At 44.9% G+C, this 13074-nt stretch overlaps 1 long non-coding RNA gene across 1 annotated transcript in view; it reads right to left on the reverse strand.

Annotated features, from left to right (window-relative positions):
- Window positions 1–9656: 9656 nt before the first annotated feature.
- LOC309644425 overlaps window positions 9657–13074 on the reverse strand; it is a 55127-nt gene continuing 51709 nt past the window's right edge. Inside the window, exon 3 of the long non-coding RNA XR_014254419.1 lies at window positions 9657–9986. This is a non-coding gene — a long non-coding RNA (uncharacterized lncRNA). The remainder of the gene's footprint in view (window positions 9987–13074) is intronic.

The following is a 13074-nucleotide window of genomic DNA, read 5'->3' on the forward strand; positions in this document are numbered from 1 at the left end:
CCGTCAGTTCGGCATCGGCTACTGGTACCCCTTTCCAGACACTCATGGATGGGTAGTGCCTACCTTTACCAACATTCTAGCACGACTATGTTATCTGGAGTTACTGACCACAGCCAGATCTCCACTTCAGCTCCTTCCTATCCAGGTGTTCTTGAGTGGGACATCACAGGAAGCACTGAAAAGAATTCCTCTTCACTCGGAGACTTTACTCTGGCACTCACTGACCGGCACCCAGCTGCTTCCTCCATGTTTATGGCAGCCCAGTATGATAAAACTTCAGACGCCAATAACATGGTCCCTCTATATCCATCACTTTCTGCCAGGCTTGCTCAGGGAGCACCATCTCAGATTCCAAATCAGGGGCATAGCCGCCTGTCACTTCCCTACCAGGAAGGAAGCCAGGTATATTACTACAACCAAGGCACACTGGGGTCTTTACTGTATGGAGAACTTGGCTCCTGCCCGCAGTCCTATGGCTCTGTGCCATACACAGGGAGTAGGGCCTCTGTGCAACCAGAAATGGGAATGGGACTAAAGGAGATTCAGCCCACAAATATCCGACCACCAGCTTCCACCTCTGCAACCTGCCACCCTGTGTCTGCTCAACGCATCACAGAAACAAGTTTTCAAGGTGAGTATACAAACGGCAGAGAAAGTTGAAGAATGAGGTCGGCATTCACAAATGGGGTCAAATCGACAGCTGGGAAGTGGTGTAGAGACAGGTAGAATTTAGATCCTGAGCCTTCAGTAACCACTACCTTCGCTCAGTGCCCTCTGTTTTTAGACTCTATATAAGAACACCTAGGCTTCCCTGGTGGCGCCGTGGTTAAGAATCCGCCTGCCAATGCAATGCGGGGGACACGGGTTCGAGCCCCGGTCTGCGAAGATCCGACATGCCGTGGAGCAACTAAGCCCATGTGCCACAACGACTGAGCCTGCATTCTAGAGCCCATGAGCCGCAACGACCGAAGCCCACGCGCCTAGAGCGCATGCTCCGCAACAAGAGACGCCACCGCGATGAGAAGCCCGCACACCGCAACCAAGAGAAGCCCCCGCTAGCCGCCAACTAGAGAAAGCCCGTGCACAGCAATGAAGACCCAGTGCAGCCAAAAAAATAAATACGTAGAATAAATAAGTTCAAACAATAAATAAATAAACATAAATTAAAAAAAAAAAAAAAACAAGAACACCTAATGCAGGTGGGAAGGTGGGAGGGACACTGTAAAGGTCATCTATGCTACATGGACGAGAACCCCGAGAGCACACCAATAGGTACCACATTTTTCACTGCTGTAGCCGAGCATTCCCCCTGTACTACCACACTGTAGCACTCCCTTCCCTCGTCTACTGCTACAGTCTCTTTGGAAGGTGTTTCAGAACTCTTGTTACGAGAGTGCCGGTTGAACTGTCCTCACTTCCGTCATTTATACCAGGATTTAAGACCTTGTGGTCCGAGATCCTGTCCAGAGAGCAAGCAGGCTAAGACTCTGTCTTTGTTTCTATATTTCATCAGAAAGGGCTCTACCCCCTCTCCTAGTTCATGGTGTGAAGTGTTCTTAGCCTCTCGGGAAAGTGGGGAGAATTGAAAGGACTCTAGATGAGAATGCTAGGCTTTGTAAAACATTTCAGTTTTTTAAAAATAAGACTCATTTTGGATTGGACTGTATCTGCTTTCTGGGCTTGGACTTGCGTTTTCTCAGCACTCTTACCCTCACGTGGGGTATGCCGCCATGGCTGGATAGCTGGGGGTGGCTGGGGGTCTTTGGGGTTGCTTGAATTTCCCAAGAGCCGACAGGAAGAGAGCCCAGTTTTCGTCTCATTCTTCTTCCCCAGCGCATGAAGAACCTTCACAGACTCCAGCACGCGCACGCCAAGGGAGGTTCGAGGCTTTTGAAAGCTCTCTTGGCGAAGCTCGGTTTGGTGTTCCTTTGGCTTCGTGTTGGGGATTGCTGGCTTGTCTTCTGCCTTGACTTTGTTCCCTGACTGCTTGTTCTCTTCAGCCTTGTTTCTTCCTCTGGTCCTTTTGGTCTTTTCCTGCCCATGGCTCTCAGTTTTGCTGATCTTTCCGGATGCAGCTTTCTGAGGTTTGCCTTGAGAGTGCTTGGCCGTGTTCGCAGGAGCCCTGTCACTGACTGCAGCAGTGCATATAACCGCTTCTCCCCCTAACAGGCACTCTGGATCCTTTGGCTGGATTTTGGCCTTGGGAGCACCACTGATAGGCTCAGAGGCTTTCTGTTTGTTCTTCCTGGGTTGATCAGAGGGAACCTTCACGACACTTGGCTTTTCCTGCACCTGATTCACCTTAATGGCTCTGGTGTCTTTAGCTTTGATCACGTTGGGACCTTGGGATCGATCAAGATCTTTCAAAGAATTAAAGAGCTGGGGAAGGTGAATATCCTCCGCCAGTGTAGTAATGTCTGCAAGACCACTGCTAGGTTCAATCCCATTTTCAAGTGTCCCTAGGTCCTGACGACTCAGGCTGTTCTCTCCCAGATCAGCATTTTCAGAACCAGGCTGCTCCTCTTGGCTGAGGGGATCGGTGCAGGCCAGCGGCTGGGGAATATCAGGGATTCCTAAAGGGAGTAGTGGAGGATCTTGGTTTTCTACTGGGATCTGGTAGGCATCCAGAGGCTTTGAAAGCTTGGTTTTGAAATCATCCACGTTCTTACTCTCTGTTTGTCCCTGGCTTGGAGCTGGAGGCAGGGCCAGGAGACGCCTGGCACTCTGGACTGGAGCTGTCACTGAAATGTCCCCAAGTGCACATGGTGGGTTACTCTCAAGTATGTGACTGTTTCTGCTACTGCAGGACTTGGGGAGTTCTTGAGTTTGTGTCACACAAAACGTCTGGCTTGGAGGTTGCAACCTCCAAGCCAGACAGCTTTCCTATGGAATGACAGAGAACTTCAGAGAACTTGTCAAGATGAAACACCAGTCTGCGGGAGAAAGGGAAGAAGAGAATGATGGAAGTCGTTTCTGGGAAACTATTTTTACATAATGTTTTGTTTCTTCCTGGTAAATAAACTGAAATCTTCTTAACATTCAAACAAAATCTAAACCACTAAATTCAATAATACAGGAGTATAACTTTTGAAAAAATTTTCTTTGGCTGTGCAGCATGTGGGATCTTAGCTCCCCAACCAGGGATTGAACCCACGCCTGCTGCATTGGAAGCGCAGAGTCTTCACCACTGGACCACCAGGGAAGTCCCAGGAATATCACTTTTAAAGGAGAAGGTATAAACCCCTTGGTTATATGAACTGGAGATTTTTAGTAAGAAGTCAATATATTTTTTGTTAGGCACATTTTATGTTAGGCTGTCTCCCTGCACAGGATGCAGGCGCCTTGAAAATGGAAATCGTATCCCTCTATAGTACGTCCCTCTTCTTTCTGCTTTGCAGTTTGCTGCTCCACTTGTTCAACCCCACCTAGTAATAACCTATACTTCCCTTGTTCCTGTTTTCCCATCTGGAAAACAGACAAAAGGCAACCAAACAACGCAAAGGTCTCAACAAATAAGGGATACCCAAAACCAGAGATGGCCAGAACTTCTGTATCCCTCATGAAACCTAGCCCGGTGTTCAATACTTAGGTATCATTAATACATGCGTGTTGACTGAAACAGTTGAAACGCAATTCTTCCACTTCCCAGTTTAGTTTTAGTCCTCATACAAAACCTGATCATCAAATTCCTTAATACTAGGAATCACAGTGAAAAATAATTTCTCAACTGACTTCTGTCAGATGAGTGAGAACTAAGGTTAATTCAGTGTATCTGAAGCATAGAAAGTGAGGGCACAAGTGGCACAAGATGGGGCTAGAGAAGCAGAGAGAATTCTAGACCACGCAGAGTCTTAAAGGCCAACACTGTGTTTTCCAGTCTCAAAACAATGTTTGTGAGCGATGTTTATGAGCAATGTTCCAACTTGCTTTGAAGCTTTCTTGTGTGAAGAATGGATTGGAAGGAAACAAGATATATGGACACTAGTTAGGACCTAATCGCAACAGACAGGCAAGTTCAGTATTAGGATGTTGAGGGAGAGCTGACAGATTCCAAAGAAATTCAGGAGATAAACTGAAGCGGGCTTAATGGGGTATGAGATGGAGGAAAGGAAGGTCTTAGGGAATTAAAGGGTTTACTGCACACATGTGCAAAGTCTCAAAATTAATCATTTGAACGTACAGAGGTAGATCTCCCAAATGACACCGGTTAGGAAGCAACGGTACGGCCTTTAGAATTCCTAGAGACAACACAAATCAACTGTTTCGATGGAAAATTCGGCGGGACCCTTGATTTCCATGGGAATACAGAGAAAAGAGACACTGATCTGGCTTGCAGTTATTTAGGAAGTTGTTAGCCTGACATCACATACTAGTATCATGTAAGTAGGCCGTCTGAAGTATGAAGCTTAGGGGAAAAACCTTGAAGAAAACTTAAAAGCTTAAGCCACACCTCTACACTACAACACCTTTCACAATTTCTTCTCAGATAAGCATCATCCCCATCAGTGAAGAAACTCATATCTCATAATAGGAAAAACAGGCCTAAAGATTCAATGTGTGTCTTTGGAGGTCCCATCTATGCGATAGCTTCCTGGTACCACAAAAGTCCTCAGGAAGATCAATCTTTGCACCCCTGAAAGCTTACCACCAAGGAAAATGACTAGGTCCATAGATTTCCTCCCTCAAACCAGCTTACCTCACACATAAATCATTAGCAACTCAGCCCTTACTCACATTATCACAGTCACAAGAGTGGTTAGGGAGAAAAGCACTAACCGGGGGAACTAAAACAGAGGCAATCCAGGCCAAGTTGGGCTGGTGGCAGATATCTGCTCCTTACGCTCGGGTGCATAATGGGACTCACCGCAATGCCTTTTTCACAGACCCTTTTTAAAGTTTCTCCACAAAATCCAACAGCTCAAGTTAGTTCATGACGCTTCAAGGTAAACGATCGTCAAGAGAAAAACATGCAATATGTCTTACAATGTTGGATTCCTTACAAATAGGACAAGGAAATAACCATGTAGACAAAACCAGAGCATTTTAAAATATCTGTATTCTACAAACATACCAGTGAATGCTATAAATAAGGTAATATGACATAAAACAAAATGAAAACTAGATGTGAGACTGTTCTCTGCAGTGTACAGACTTCATGGCAGTTGCTGCACTATCTAGCTACTTATATCTACAACTCTCTGTTCTGTTAATACAAAATGAGGCCCAAGTGTGTCAACTTGTTTCCCACAGAAACCAAAAAATCTACATGCATCTCTTTTCTCCTGTGCCCTTTCACCTTACCTGCTCCCAATTCTCCACCAACGTCCTCCTCTTTCTCTAATTATTCTCCTCTTCATTTTGCTTGGCCTTGCACCCAAGCATGCAAGACAGAGAGTCCTAGAGGTCCAAGATTCTAGAGTGGCTGTCTGCAAGGGGGAGGAGATTACAGTAACTGCCACACTGTATATACTTCTGTGCAAAGAAAAAGGGACAGTGTTCAGAATGTCTCTCACATATAAAAAGAGCTGGATGGCAGGATACCTGTGTGGCCCAGGGAACTAGAGCTAGCAAATTATGGGCCAAAGAATTGCAACCAAAGGCTGGAAGAGGAAAGGTCTGCAACCAGCTCTGTCTCCTAGCTCTCTGGTATTTGCTGCCAACGGGCAGAGTCTATTTCGTGAAGCATCAAGCACTGAAAAGAAGACTCCTGCTGCTGGAAGTTGACAGGAAGTAACATCCAATGCAAGATCAAGGCTTGTCCTAGAAGCAATGCCCATAATGGAAGAAAAAAAAAAAAAAAAAAAGAAAGCGGAAGAGAAATGTTAAGTCGCAAGCCCAACCTGGCCCCCAGCCTAGCCCAGCCCAAGGAAGGTAGGAGTCAAGGAGAAGAAACTAAAAGAGAAGAGCCTTGGACCACAACATTCTCCACAAGGTACACTCAACAAACTTCACCCTACTCTTGAACCAAGTTACAAAAAGAGCTTCTTAATCCCTACTTTTGCTCCTTACAATCTGCTATCAGGTCACTCATTAGACACATATGATTTCAGAACAACTGTAATAGTTCAAACTAGATGGCTCTTTCCTTCCTAAGAATTATTAATTGAATAACATCTATATAGCTCTAAGTGTATGATACATAAAATAGAATACCCTGTAGAATATAAGTAACTGTTAGTTAATTATATTAATGAACGTCTGTAAGAAATGTTGCAATGATTTCCCTAATGGAAGAGCCTGGGGGAGGTAAATCTGTCTTCTAGGATTTCCTCCCCAGAGCTCAGAAATTGAGGGGTTGTTTTAGCTCTCCTACGCTCTCTTCACCCAAGCCCGCCTTCCTGTTGGGGATCGGACCTCCCTATTGGCTATCTCATACCTTTCAACTAACTGCCTGCTTTGTGACATCACTCTCCTACCAAACCTACTACCACTTGGTAGAGGTCTTGGGGTTTCCGTGGAGCTGTTTGGACCAGTAACCAGTGACCTCTGTACTGGACACGTGCGCCGTTCAGCTGCAGCCACTCAGACATCCTCTAGTGTTGTCTCCTCATCCCTTGCACCTGCAGTTGATGTCTCCTCTTCTCTGACCATGTCAGGTAAGAAAAGAAACTTTGGAAAGTTTTGCGTTCGATTTCTTTTGCCCCTAAATTGAGTAGGAGATTCAAAATAGCGTGGAATAATGAGGGAAAGTATTGAACTACAAGTCTGGAGACCTAATTTCAGTTTTGACTTTGACGTTTACTGTCTGTGTGACTTTGGACAAAGCACTGACTGCCTCACAAAGCCTGTTGCTTTCCTTATCTGTTACTTTAGGATACCACATTGGGTTGATCACTCTGATCCCCTTCTTTGACAATATTGAGCCTTAAAGGGTACCCATGTAGAAAATGAAATCAGAGACTTCTCAAGAGTGTTTCAACAGAAACGTAGAAAAGCCAGGTGACACAGAAAACTAGCAATATATACCAAGATGTTTCATCTCTAATGGTCTCCCTCCACTAGTATTTCGACTAGTTGAAAAGAGAGAATAGGGAGAGAGGATGGAGAGTACTGGGCTATATAGGGAGGCACAGCGTCAAACGTAAGGAAGTTTAGGATTGTTTTCATTAGCACAGGCCAGCAGGAACCAAGAGATGGGGAAAAAATGTAAGAATGAAGAGGGAAAGCATAGAGGAGCTCTCAAGAAAGACGTAGTTTGCCATGGAATGTTGATGGGAACCAAAGATTTTAAATTAAAGCAGAAACAGCACAGAGGGAAATCTGCTCAGAGCAGGGCAAAACAAAGTTGACGGTAGCAAATCCTTACATTAACAGACTAAGAAGGAAAGTAAGGCCAGAACAGGGGATCACCAGGAAAGGCAGCTTATCAGAAAAGTCATACTCCGTTTTCTTTCTTTTATTGCCTCTCTGAATACAGTTGGCACTTGACAGTTTTGAATATAAACATTTTAGAAATACGTTTTAGAAATGATGCTTCCTGTAAACAAGAAACCAAAGTGGTTATCTAGGGGGCTGCTTTTCAGTGTTTTACTCTTTCTAATTTTTAAAGTAGGTAGACATTTTACCAATTAAACATTTTAAGTGATATCTTCTAAACTGAATCAGAAGGACTATTTCCTTTGTGTGATATGTAGCTTCTAAGGCAAGGTTGCTTTTCATTTTTACAGTTATTTCCTTCCTAACACAGAGAGCACATTGATCAACAGCCATCGTTCGCTTGTAGATCTTAGCTACCGAAGAAGAAAAAGAAAAAGTCAAGCCCCACATCTCTAATTCCCCATTTAGGGAATTCCCTGGCGGTCCAGTGCTTAGGACTCGGTGTTTTCAAGGCCAGGGCCACGCGGCGCAGCAAAAGAAAAAAACAAACAAACATCCACATTTATCTAAAACAATACTGGGGAGTCCTTTGGATTTTCTTACATTTGAAAATCTTTTTTAATTGGATTCTAGGGATGATTTTTTTTGAGGTTTTGGGATGCCATCTTCTTGGATGTTGAAGATGATTCTAATCTAAGTTCTAGGATAAATACAAAAACCTTCTTGATACTTTTTAAGGTTCCTTTCTGCTTATTATATAAATTATATTCATTGAAATATATATTTCTCCTAGGCTTAATACCTGTTACTTGCTGGGTAAAAATAGGAATGAGCACAATAATGAAACTCTTTTACACTTATTATTTTGCTGTCTGCTTCGTACCAGTTTTCATTGAAATACTTGTCTATATATGTTGTGGCTACCTATACATTCACATTTATTGCATTCTGTTGCTTGTCATGCAGTTTTTACTGATATACCTTCTCTGTCTGTATGCACTGGCTAGGAATTCATTCACCTCTATCACCTCTATCGTGTTTTTTGGTTAATAGTATTCACTAAAATAGAGTGGGCAAAATTCACTTTCATAATATTGCATGGATGGTACAGAATGTCATTTCTTAGTAAATTCATTATGCTTTGATACTTGCCACATACCCCAGTTTTCATTAATATCTATGGATCTCTTTTTCGTTACGTAATATGTTTGTCATGATTTTTCTTTGTCTTTCTAGAACTTATTGTATCTTCCTCCATATAAATCATACGCAATAGGTCAGCTTATTCATCTATTAATTATTACTGCTATTATTATTGGTGGTGGTGTTATAACCACTTTATAGATGAGTAATCTGAAGTAATCAGGTAACTTTTCTCTTTCCAAAAGCACTTAAGAAATCCACTTTCGGGCAATCATTTTGAGGTAGGATGAGAAACCAGGCTTGAAGAGGGCAAAAAGGACTCTTAAAATTCACCAGTTGGACTGAGCTATACGTCAACTCTAGGTAATAGCGTGGGAACTGCACAAGCAAAGGGAGACACTGAAGATGACAATGGTAATAGCCGTACTGTTTTCTAATGGACAAAAAAAATGCCTATATTATAAGTTCTATTTCTCCTGCTTTCTGGCAGTATCATGCTCAGAGTGGAGTCCTGGCAAGGAAGTCAGGATACTTAGGTTCTGAAACCTGGTAATGATACTAACATAATGAGAGAACTTGAACAAGTCAACCCGACCTCTCTGAGCCTCAGTTTCCTTACTCATGAAATGAGACTGAGAAAATAGAAGTTCTCTAAGGGCCTCCTAGTTCTAAAATGCTTCCAGTCTAGGAAATAGCATAGAAGTCAATACGAGTGCAGGCTGAAGGGAAAGACAGGGCAGGGAGAAGGTTGCTTCCAGCCTAGACAACAACGTCTGAACCATACCACTTGGTTCTTCTGCCCATCTGTGCCCAAGATGGGAGCACAGGCAGTTAATACAGAAGAGTGGAAAACTGCTCAGTCCTTACAGCCATCATTAACTGTCTGATTTTGGGTTTCTCAGGAAGGATCGATAGTACAGGTGTCCTGAGAGCAAGAACCTTAAGATAATGCTGTTCCTCAAACGTAGTGAGAATTTCTCAACCTCCCTGAGTTTTTCATGTCCCTCTTGTTCTTACAGAAAATTTCCAAAATCCATCTCTACTTGGAACTCTTAAGTTCTCTGCAGCATTCTCTTCCCGTGGTGAGCAATGCAACTTCCCTAACACGAAGTGTCTGCAACTTCTCCAGAGTCTCTGCCCCTGCCGTCAGTTCGGCATCGGCTACTGGTACCCCTTTCCAGACACTCATGGATGGGTAGTGCCTACCTTTACCAACATTCTAGCACGACTATGTTATCTGGAGTTACTGACCACAGCCAGATCTCCACTTCAGCTCCTTCCTATCCAGGTGTTCTTGAGTGGGACATCACAGGAAGCACTGAAAAGAATTCCTCTTCACTCGGAGACTTTACTCTGGCACTCACTGACCGGCACCCAGCTGCTTCCTCCATGTTTATGGCAGCCCAGTATGATAAAACTTCAGACGCCAATAACATGGTCCCTCTATATCCATCACTTTCTGCCAGGCTTGCTCAGGGAACACCATCTCAGATTCCAAATCAGGGGCATAGCCGCCTGTCACTTCCCTACCAGGAAGGAAGCCAGGTATATTACTACAACCAAGGCACACTGGGGTCTTTACTGTATGGAGAACTTGGCTCCTGCCCGCAGTCCTATGGCTCTGTGCCATACACAGGGAGTAGGGCCTCTGTGCAACCAGAAATGGGAATGGGACTAAAGGAGATTCAGCCCACAAATATCCGACCACCAGCTTCCACCTCTGCAACCTGCCACCCTGTGTCTGCTCAACGCATCACAGAAACAAGTTTTCAAGGTGAGTATACAAACGGCAGAGAAAGTTGAAGAATGAGGTCGGCATTCACAAATGGGGTCAAATCGACAGCTGGGAAGTGGTGTAGAGACAGGTAGAATTTAGATCCTGAGCCTTCAGTAACCACTACCTTCGCTCAGTGCCCTCTGTTTTTAGACTCTATATAAGAACACCTAGGCTTCCCTGGTGGCGCCGTGGTTAAGAATCCGCCTGCCAATGCAATGCGGGGGACACGGGTTCGAGCCCCGGTCTGCGAAGATCCGACATGCCGTGGAGCAACTAAGCCCATGTGCCACAACGACTGAGCCTGCATTCTAGAGCCCATGAGCCGCAACGACCGAAGCCCACGCGCCTAGAGCGCATGCTCCGCAACAAGAGACGCCACCGCGATGAGAAGCCCGCACACCGCAACCAAGAGAAGCCCCCGCTAGCCGCCAACTAGAGAAAGCCCGTGCACAGCAATGAAGACCCAGTGCAGCCAAAAAAATAAATACGTAGAATAAATAAGTTCAAACAATAAATAAATAAACATAAATTAAAAAAAAAAAAAAAGAACACCTAATGCAGGTGGGAAGGTGGGAGGGACACTGTAAAGGTCATCTATGCTACATGGACGAGAACCCCGAGAGCACACCAATAGGTACCACATTTTTCACTGCTGTAGCCGAGCATTCCCCCTGTACTACCACACTGTAGCACTCCCTTCCCTCGTCTACTGCTACAGTCTCTTTGGAAGGTGTTTCAGAACTCTTGTTACGAGAGTGCCAGTTGAACTGTCCTCACTTCCGTCATTTATACCAGGATTTAAGACCTTGTGGTCCGAGATCCTGTCCAGAGAGCAAGCAGGCTAAGACTCTGTCTTTGTTTCTATATTTCATCAGAAAGGGCTCTACCCCCTCTCCTAGTTCATGGTGTGAAGTGTTCTTAGCCTCTCGGGAAAGTGGGGAGAATTGAAAGGACTCTAGATGAGAATGCTAGGCTTTGTAAAACATTTCAGTTTTTTAAAAATAAGACTCATTTTGGATTGGACTGTATCTGCTTTCTGGGCTTGGACTTGCGTTTTCTCAGCACTCTTACCCTCACGTGGGGTATGCCGCCATGGCTGGATAGCTGGGGGTGGCTGGGGGTCTTTGGGGTTGCTTGAATTTCCCAAGAGCCGACAGGAAGAGAGCCCAGTTTTCGTCTCATTCTTCTTCCCCAGCGCATGAAGAACCTTCACAGACTCCAGCACGCGCACGCCAAGGGAGGTTCGAGGCTTTTGAAAGCTCTCTTGGCGAAGCTCGGTTTGGTGTTCCTTTGGCTTCGTGTTGGGGATTGCTGGCTTGTCTTCTGCCTTGACTTTGTTCCCTGACTGCTTGTTCTCTTCAGCCTTGTTTCTTCCTCTGGTCCTTTTGGTCTTTTCCTGCCCATGGCTCTCAGTTTTGCTGATCTTTCCGGATGCAGCTTTCTGAGGTTTGCCTTGAGAGTGCTTGGCCGTGTTCGCAGGAGCCCTGTCACTGACTGCAGCAGTGCATATAACCGCTTCTCCCCCTAACAGGCACTCTGGATCCTTTGGCTGGATTTTGGCCTTGGGAGCACCACTGATAGGCTCAGAGGCTTTCTGTTTGTTCTTCCTGGGTTGATCAGAGGGAACCTTCACGACACTTGGCTTTTCCTGCACCTGATTCACCTTAATGGCTCTGGTGTCTTTAGCTTTGATCACGTTGGGACCTTGGGATCGATCAAGATCTTTCAAAGAATTAAAGAGCTGGGGAAGGTGAATATCCTCCGCCAGTGTAGTAATGTCTGCAAGACCACTGCTAGGTTCAATCCCATTTTCAAGTGTCCCTAGGTCCTGACGACTCAGGCTGTTCTCTCCCAGATCAGCATTTTCAGAACCAGGCTGCTCCTCTTGGCTGAGGGGATCGGTGCAGGCCAGCGGCTGGGGAATATCAGGGATTCCTAAAGGGAGTAGTGGAGGATCTTGGTTTTCTACTGGGATCTGGTAGGCATCCAGAGGCTTTGAAAGCTTGGTTTTGAAATCATCCACGTTCTTACTCTCTGTTTGTCCCTGGCTTGGAGCTGGAGGCAGGGCCAGGAGACGCCTGGCACTCTGGACTGGAGCTGTCACTGAAATGTCCCCAAGTGCACATGGTGGGTTACTCTCAAGTATGTGACTGTTTCTGCTACTGCAGGACTTGGGGAGTTCTTGAGTTTGTGTCACACAAAACGTCTGGCTTGGAGGTTGCAACCTCCAAGCCAGACAGCTTTCCTATGGAATGACAGAGAACTTCAGAGAACTTGTCAAGATGAAACACCAGTCTGCGGGAGAAAGGGAAGAAGAGAATGATGGAAGTCGTTTCTGGGAAACTATTTTTACATAATGTTTTGTTTCTTCCTGGTAAATAAACTGAAATCTTCTTAACATTCAAACAAAATCTAAACCACTAAATTCAATAATACAGGAGTATAACTTTTGAAAAAATTTTCTTTGGCTGTGCAGCATGTGGGATCTTAGCTCCCCAACCAGGGATTGAACCCACGCCTGCTGCATTGGAAGCGCAGAGTCTTCACCACTGGACCACCAGGGAAGTCCCAGGAATAGAACTTTTAAAGGAGAAGGTATAAACCCCTTGGTTATATGAACTGGAGATTTTTAGTAAGAAGTCAATATATTTTTTGTTAGGCACATTTTATGTTAGGCTGTCTCCCTGCACAGGATGCAGGCGCCTTGAAAATGGAAATCGTATCCCTCTATAGTACGTCCCTCTTCTTTCTGCTTTGCAGTTTGCTGCTCCACTTGTTCAACCCCACCTAGTAATAACCTATACTTCCCTTGTTCCTGTTTTCCCATCTGGAAAACA

The sequence above is a fragment of the Balaenoptera physalus genome, assembly GCF_965194825.1.
Source record: "Balaenoptera physalus genome assembly, contig: SUPER_15_unloc_3, whole genome shotgun sequence".
NCBI classification, from domain to species: Eukaryota; Metazoa; Chordata; class Mammalia; order Artiodactyla; family Balaenopteridae; genus Balaenoptera; species Balaenoptera physalus.